Here is an 8,250-nt window from a genome sequence, read left to right on the forward strand (position 1 = left end):
TGTCACACAAATCTGAAAAAATATCTAAAAGTCAATCTTCTTACAGGTTAAATAAGGATAAACTTTGAAGATAACCAAACAAAAGGAGTAGTTAAATTTTAATTTTAATGAGCTTTTCTGAAGCTCAACTAAGTGTCTCTTTCAGCCAGAAAAGCAAATAACACAACACAAACAATGCCATAAAGACCAGATTTCAATTTTAACTCTTAAATCCCCAGATTCACTACACTGTATTATGGGATCACTTTTAAGTTGAGCCAATAATCCATGTAAATTAACTCAAATACAGGATACACTAGAAAATTATATGTAAGGACATCACTGAGGAAGGAATACTAGTATCAACAAATTAAGATTTGAACTTTATTTTGAAGCAACTATTACCTTCAAAATACTACAACAATTCTGCCGCCAAAAGCACATGACAACCTTTGGCAAGTAACACAGCTGAGCTTATTCTGGAAATGGAGTCCAAAATATTTAGCTTGGAAAACAAAGTTTCAAAAGTACCTGTGATTGGTCTATATGTCCAAGGTACCCTTAAAGTAATTCTCAAAACAAGAAACCTTTCATAATTTAGCTAGTAACGTACAAAATAATTTAAGCTCTGGATCAAAAATTCCCTTTAACCCACACTTAATCCAGCTATTTCCTTGGCTACACATAGGTTTGACTGTCACAGCGTTTTCTCACCTGTGAAGCAAGACAGTCATCACTGACAAATTTGTGCACTGCGTAGCTCCTATCAAAAATAGTTTAATTACGAAATAAGCTTGAGATTTTGGGGAATAAGTCAGTGTTCAAAGATAACAACAGCCAACTTTCTTGCAAGCCACTTCTGGCTCTCCCCAGTAAAACTATTTTTCAGAATATTTTTAAAGAAAAAAAAATATAAACTCACAGATCATGACCATCCCTATAATCACCACTTAAGGAGTTTTGTGGACAGTATATGCTCAGTATGAAATGTACCACTGACATAAATACTTTGTGCAACAAAGCTTTCTTTGAAAGTTATGGCCTCCAATATATAACGAAAAATGTAGGGTATTTATTTTTGCGTTCATTGAGGAAGAGGTGGATGAGAAACAGTAAAAATTAAATGACGACTGAGTACCTAAACCTTTTGGCAATTTTGAAAGATCCTGCCTTTATCCATGCCTAAAACTATACAAGTGCTCTCATATGATTAATGCCCCCTTGAGAGAGCAATTCTAAATATGGTAATTTTTTTAATATTCAAGAAACACCACTTTTAACAAAGGCTACTGAGTTTAAAAAGAAATGGACACAGCACTGCTCAGACTACCGAATACTGCAGTCTAATAATGAGAAAAACTCCAAATCAGGCGAGGTAGCTGCTGCTGCCAGGTGTAGAAGGAGCCTGAACGGTGCCTAGGTGCTGACCTCCCACTCCCCCCTCACATCAAGCCTTGCTCCCTTCGGGTACCGAGCACGAGAACTACTCGAGATACACAACAGCGAAGCGCAGGGCAGCGCAGTCCTCAGCGCAGCCCTCACTGGCAGCCCTGGGCAGGAGCTGCTGTAGAAGCCCAGCAGCCACCCCACCAAGGGCAGGCGTGGGGGAAGGGAGCTCCCACAGGTCAGACCCTGCTGAGGTGCCAGGGCATGGACCTGCTGGTGCAGGAAGCAAATAAATCCTCATTTTTCCAACAAGACAGCATCAACACAGGCAATCTTTTCTCTCTCTCAAAAAAGGCCTTTGCGAGATCTTCTTCGGGAGTTGTCAACATAGAAAGGAACAGCCCAGTCTAACAGAAGACACGTGTATGCCAGACCTTGGTGATAAGGTGAAACAAGAAAGGCAGTATTAGAACAAGTTTTGGGATATGTACGTATTTAAATCAAGAAAGCAAACTCAACTACAGTGTCTGCGGTATGGCTCTGAAAGAATTAGTTTGCAATCAGCTCAAAAAATGGATTTCACGCATTGCCATCTTTCGTGCCGCACACCAAAGCGCACCTGTCACTTCACCCTTTGACAAATCCTCAAAGATAAAGTTGCTAAGTCACCCGCACTCTGCAGTGCAACACAACAAAACCTGTCACCTGACAGCAGTCAGGAGCAGCATTACTCTATCACGTTCAACCCAAAGATACACAGATTAAGCAGAGAGAAGCGAAAGTTATATCAAATACTGCTTAGCATCCATCTAAGTTCAAGTGACTTCAGTATGAACAGACTTAGGTCACAGCTAAGCACCCACGTTTAAGCTGAGCACTTCACCTCTCACTAAGAAAGCAAACAGATACCAACTTTCCCTCATACGTTTCTTTGCCATGACCAAAACACAGCAAATTATATTAAAATTCTGCATTTCAATTGCTACACAGATTAGGAGCTGCACAGCATTAGCCTTTGAGGCAAAGACAACATTCATTTTAAAAAGATACCCTCAAAAAAAAATATAAATATATACACAGGTAAATTTAAATAAGCTAGTACTTTTCACTACTCCATTACTGGTCAAAAAGGAGCCAAAGGAAGGAAAGTAGTGAGTTCTACCCAGCACTCCTGATGTGCAGGCCCAGTCTCTAATAGAGCAGAGGTAGCCAAAATATAGCCATCGGGTTTTAACTAAATATTGCTAGTCAAATTGCAACTGCAGTTCTTAGCTCAGACCCGTGGCACCCCGCGAGCACTGCTCCCAAAACATAAACCCTGTTTTCTTGCTCTCCTCTTTGATACATTTTTCCATGCTGCCACCAAGGCTATTAGGGCACACTGCTTTCTTTAAGCCTTGCTTTAGAATGAAATCTCTTCAGGGCAAGAATTTTTCCTTGATCAGTCATGGATGCTATTGATTATACTGCCAGCTTTCCAAACACACACACACAAAAATATCATCATACAATCTAAAGGGCTGTGGGCTGTAAAGCACTGCAAACAGCCGAGGCAAGAGAAAGGCATTTCCTGACATCACACCGGACATCATCTTACAGTGGGATTCAGACAGCACCCACTACTTCAAATACTTATCCTCTGGAAAGAGCACACAGTACACAGCAATAGTCAAGCAACAGTAGCTTAGACAGTGTAACAAAATAACTCTCTCGGAGGACAACAGTTGATTTTTCATGATTCAGCCCTTTTGGAGTGGCGCACTACATTTATAGGATATGGTCTATCGACCGTGTGAGCAAGTCACACACACCTTTTCAAAGTAAAAAGTAAATAAGCAAGATGTCCCAAACACACACACACACACACACCCCCCCCAAATAACATAAACTACTCTTTCCAGAAGCACACGATGCATTAACATCTTATCCTACAGCACAACCATACATCAGCTACAGAGTTCTCAGCAGCCCAAATTGCATGTTACAGAGACAGCTTAAAGCCATCCCTAAAGGATGTGTGTGTTGCAGGGAGTGACACGGATTCACTAGCATGTACACAACCCCACAAAAAATACGTGTGGGCGAGGTAGCTATCTGGTCTGGCAAGTTGCAATCCGCAGCACATGTTTATTCTCAAACAGTAAGTTCAACAACACTAAATTCCAGAATTATTAGCAAATATTTGGATACACATCGCAACCTTACACTGCATTTTGACTTCAAAAAATTGGTTAACTGCTCAAGGGGCAGCCTTAAGCACTGCCTTCATCACAGAAAACTGATCTATAATGGGTTAATAAACACTGGAAGTCCCCAGGACAATATGTGTGGCTCACATCTCCATTAGCCTCAAGTTGTGTACTCTACTAACATAGCTCAGCCCATCTAAACAGTTTTGCCAGCGTGAAGCCCTTCACCGCTTGAGCCACGAGCCCAGGTTTGCTTCCTGGCTGGCGTCAGGAAGGCAGGCACCAGCCTCCGCTCCTCTCTACCATCAGTCTTGCCTTGGCCTTAAGCCAGGATTTATGAACTCCAGCAACATTTATGTCAAATCTCTATCCTAGGAAACCTGCTAAAACGAAAATACATCTACAATTCCTTTATGTGGATATTCTATTAAGAGGAGTGCATTTATTCTCACTAACTGAGGGAGGAAATGGGAGTGAGTATCAAGGACACTCTGTGTTATCATTACTCAAGCTGGCATTTACTGTGCACAGAAGCACTCTGAAAGCCTCCCCACCAAAGTGGTGTTGCCCCAGCACAAAAAGATGTGAGTCAAGGATGTCAGCACAGTAGCAGTGAGCAGTCAAGCAGGTTAAAGAGAGAAGACAGCTAAAATGCTGCGTGACTTACAGAACTTGAATCTGGTAAAGGCATCCCTCCTTCCACCCCCCTCTTCTTGGACAAGAGGAATCATGGGGATAGGCCAGCGGGGTCTCTAACATGATGTTGCTAAACACTTTAACAAAGCATTTTTAACAGCTAACATCTCAGAAAACCATGCTTTGCTTTCTTCCTCAATTGCTGTCACTGTGCCTCAAGTGTATAAGCAAAATAGCTCCTCAAAGGCAAAGTCTCCAGCTGTCCGAATTACAAAAGCCAACTCTAAGAAACCATCACGGAGTTCTGCGACACAGCATCGAGTTCCACTGTGAAAATTATTTTCCTTCCCCACAAAAGAGGGCTGTGACCTACAGGCAGAAGAGGAGCAAACAGTCATTGCGAAGGAAAACAAGACAAAAATAGCTTGCTTGATTTTTCTTGGTACATGGAAAATCCATTACAGAAGTTTACACAGCAACGAGGACTGACAAGTTAATGAGCTGCTACTTGCGGAGTGACAGGAAAGAAGGCTCAATCCTATGCTGCACAAAATTTGAGTAAATCTGACTGCAATTTGGTCAAATCAAAAACCAGAGGTTCTAGTTATTTCAGAAAACAAGATATTCAATTAGTACTTCAGTAGAGAAGGGTTGTGCCTCTATGAAAAAAAAAGCCAAAAAACTCACAACTCCTAATTACTCCCAAGCCCCAAAGCCTGTTGAACAGGAAGCCTGGTGCTTCAAAGCTGCCTGAAGTGACATTTGCAAAGACAAACCCAAGTGTAGAGAGCACACTGGTAGGAGGGGATCAGTGAGCACAGGGCTTTCCAAGCCCAACAGCACCAGCGTGTACTTCCAGAGCAACACCCACATGAGGGCCCCAGCAAGGCACGGAGCTGTGAAGTTTTATCATCCCTGTGACGCAGGGAAGTACCGGGTCTCCCTGCAGCCCTGGCATGGACACTGAGGCACAGAGAACGGTCATCCAAGGACATCCACAGTCAGCAGCAAGACAGAGGCATATTAGCTACCAAGAAAACCAGATTTCCATTACCAAGGCCAGTTATAAAACTTCCGCTTGTTGTTAAGAGAACTCAATGGATCTGGCATCACTCTGTCAGCAGCGCCAAACAGCCTAACGGCTATTTGATATTCACGTCCCTTACAGGCTGCTTTAGTTACAGAAACAACATTAAAAATGTAGCATCCTTTGAGATATGCTGCACGAGCCAGGCCAGTTTCAGCCACAAGCATCAGGAGTAACTCTTTGGGGCTGTTTCTTCCCCAGAGGACAAGTTCTTTAGCAACGTGGAGATATCAGGGATCGCTTCTGTCACCAAAGACAAGCACAGCACTGTGAAAATATCAGTTATGACTTCAGCACCAAAGGGCTGGAGCAAACATCAAACCAGCCACTGAAATAGCGGCTGGCCACCTCTCCGCACAGGATGCTTGCTCCCCTAGAGCAATCTACACTCCAAGTCCTAGACAAAAAGAAATAAAATTGAATTGCAGCCAGCACAGACGCTGCCACATCAGCTCCTTGGCTGCCCTCATGCCGAAGCCTCTTCAGGAGTGATCCCGGCAGGAGGGCAGCGATCGGTCCCCAGCCCTGGGCCCTGCTGCAGGGGCAGCACTTATCCGGGCTGGCAGCTCTGGGAGTAACGTGGGGGGAAATTCAGTCAGTACTTGTCTTTGTTGAAACCCAAGTGTTGCATACAAATTCGGACTTGACTTGACAAAGCTTCAGCTTGCCTCCTAGCCTTGCTGCGAGAATAGTTTAGGATTTCAGATCCGTCTAAACAGTTGAACTGAGGTCTGGCTTTTACTGCCGGAAAAAGCACCAAGTAACCACGGTAAAATATTGGCTTGTGGCAATCATCAGGCAAGAGGTTTTGCTTTCTTCAGCGCAAAGTCAAACAAACTCAGTTTATAAAAAACGTAAATCTTTAGCTGCCTAACACGTAGAAATAATTCTCTTTTATAGCTCGAGAAACTATTTTCTATTGTAAAATATTTCAGTGTAAATCAGAAAGCGTTTCAGAAGAGTATTTCTTTAAACACCAGCTTGAAAAACAGCACTGTTTAAAAAAAAAAAAAAAAAAAAAAAAAAATCTCGTTTCTACACAATGCAACAAAACACAGAATTCCCACGAACAGAAGAGCCCACCCATCGCAAACTTACCATAAACCCCCTCCGAGCACCTCTATCGATCCGTTATGTGAGCAGAGAAAGAATCCCGGGGAAGAGACGCCCGTCGCAAGTAAACAAACTCAAGCCCCAGCCGCTGTGACTCGCAGGAGTGCCCCCTGCACGGTGCTCTCTCCGGGAGAAGACCGATCCCAACTGCCTGCCAGCAACCGCCGCCGCGCCAGGGCGAGTCGCGGCCCCGGGGAGGCGGAGGGAGCCGGGAGGCGCCGCGCCCGGGGCGCTGCGGAGGGCTCCGGGGCTCGGGGCGGCGCAGCCCCGCTCGGCTGGGCTCCGCTCGGCTGGGCCGGGCCGCCCGGGAGCCCCGCCCGGTGCCCGGTGCCGGGGGCGGCGGCGAGGCGGGAGGCGGCCTGTGGCGGCTCCCGGGCTTTGTGCGCGCTGCCTCCCCGGGGCCGCCCGCCGCCGCCTCATGCGAGAGCCGGCGCAGCTGGGGAGCGCGGCGAGCGCCGAGCCCCCTGCGAAAGCCGATCCCGCTGATCTCATCCCCGGGGGCACTAATCCAATGACCGGCAATTCGCAGCAGATGGCGACGCCCCTTCCCCCCGCCCCGCGCGCGCGCAGCGCCGCGCACGAGCCCCCGCCCGCCGAGACGGGCAGCGCGCGCCCGGGGGTCCCCGCTGCCCACGCGTCCCCGCTGCCCACGCGCACCTGCAAACTTTTCCGGCAAGATGCGCCGTGACCCCGCTGCTGCCGCCGCCGCCCCTGCCCGTGCCGCTACCCCTGCCGGAGAGAGCGAGCGGCGCTGGGAAGCACCGCGCCGGGGTAGGAGCAACAGGACAAGGGCGAACCCAGCCCGTGATTCCTGCCCGCACCTCGTGGGCTGCGAGGGGAAGCCGGAGCTGGGGACGGGGCAGAGTTTGCACGTGGGATTACTGTAAACACTATTTAAACAAATTACCATCTTGGGGGAGGTGCTGGTTTTTTTCTGTTCTTCATTATTTGGACTCTCTAAGCCATATACCTGCAAGTGAAGCTCTCATTAAACTTTTGGATGCCAAAACCGAACACACACTTCTAGGTAAACTCCAACACTTCTACAAAGCTACAGACATGGCGAGTTACAGGCACAGGTTACAAAACAGTCAAAAGGCAAGCCCTTCCGTCACTACTCGTTAATATCAGTAAACGACCTGAAAATCAGTGTTTTCTAGTCTTAATCTCTGGCTCGAAGTCCCCCAGCACCTGGAACACCAGCATAGTTTTACACAGATGTTGCATTTTCTCTCTCACATCCACAGCACGTGGGTCAGAGCTCAAGCCAAAAAACATCAGATGCTGTCTATGCACTTCCCACCCCAAAACTAGATTAACCTCTCAGAGAGTTTAGAGCAGTCCATAAATGTGACTTATCTCTTGCAGGATAAAACCGTAAAAACTTGCAAAGGTGAAGAACTTACATTAGGAAGTACATTTCCTCAAATTTCCTACAAATCCTTTGTACTTCTGGAGATGGGGAGGGCAAGATTTTTTCCCCCTACTCTTTTATGGTGATATTTATTTCTACATTATTTTTACATCTTTTACTAAAATCCTCAGACAGGCTTTTAGCAAAGAACTGAGCCAGACAAGAGAAATACCCGTGCTTAGACCATTAAAAAAAATGGAGAGGAAATTCTGCAAATTCTTTTGAGAGTCTTCAGTCGAGAAATCCTTAGTACAAGCTGCAGTAAAACTGGCCGTGTGTTTCACACATGCCATGTGGGCAGAAAAAGTGCCAGATACAGGCAGCACCTCTGCTGTGGGGACCCAGAGGTGCCTCCAGAGCTCAGGCACTCCAGAACCCTACCAAAATATTTCAGAAAAGCACACTAAACTTAAGCTCTTCTCCAGGCCCTGCACACACACGCACAC

At 46.1% G+C, this 8,250-nt stretch overlaps 1 protein-coding gene across 1 annotated transcript in view; it reads right to left on the bottom strand.

Moving 5' to 3' along the window:
• Positions 1-6,886, bottom strand: part of SPSB4 (splA/ryanodine receptor domain and SOCS box containing 4) — an 82,601-nt gene extending 75,715 nt beyond the window's left edge. Inside the window, exon 1 of the mRNA XM_065845136.2 lies at positions 6,376-6,886. The gene's annotated coding sequence lies outside the window, so the exon portion shown is untranslated. The remainder of the gene's footprint in view (positions 1-6,375) is intronic.
• Positions 6,887-8,250: the final 1,364 nt, after the last annotated feature.

This window comes from Patagioenas fasciata, chromosome 9, assembly GCF_037038585.1.
Source record: "Patagioenas fasciata isolate bPatFas1 chromosome 9, bPatFas1.hap1, whole genome shotgun sequence".
NCBI classification, from domain to species: Eukaryota; Metazoa; Chordata; class Aves; order Columbiformes; family Columbidae; genus Patagioenas; species Patagioenas fasciata.